Below are 452 nucleotides of genomic sequence, written 5' to 3'. Positions count from 1 at the left end.
AGCAGGAAAGTGAAGAGGCCTTCTTGGTGCGTGGCCCTCACCTTCCCCTCAAGAGCTTCAGGCACACAGGTAATGAATGCACTCTGGGATCCTCAGACTGCAGGTAGTGGAGCAGCGCCCAAAAAGCCCAACTAGCCCACTCTGGGGAGCATGTATGGACTCCACATCTCTTTAACTACTCAGCTAGCCATGTATTTTACTGAAAATTATACCCACTTCTCCAGTAAGTCCTAGAGGAATGCAAGCAGAGGTGTGAGGTAGACTTGTCTGCTTCAACTGTCTCATGCAATTTCAGGCAGACACTGAAACAGAACCAACATAAGGAAGGATAGTCCAGCCTGGTACCAGGCATCTTCCTAGGCAAATGATAATGCTGCCGTTTTTTCAAGTTGGGAGTGATCTATCTGGCTCAGACTCCTCTCTCTGACAGCTTTGGAGATAGAGTAAATGTG

The sequence above is a fragment of the Pygoscelis adeliae genome, unplaced genomic scaffold (genome assembly GCF_000699105.1).
Source record: "Pygoscelis adeliae isolate BGI_AS28 unplaced genomic scaffold, ASM69910v1 Scaffold120, whole genome shotgun sequence".
In the NCBI taxonomy this organism is placed as follows: domain Eukaryota; kingdom Metazoa; phylum Chordata; class Aves; order Sphenisciformes; family Spheniscidae; genus Pygoscelis; species Pygoscelis adeliae.
Note: the sequence above shows the minus strand (reverse complement) of the source record.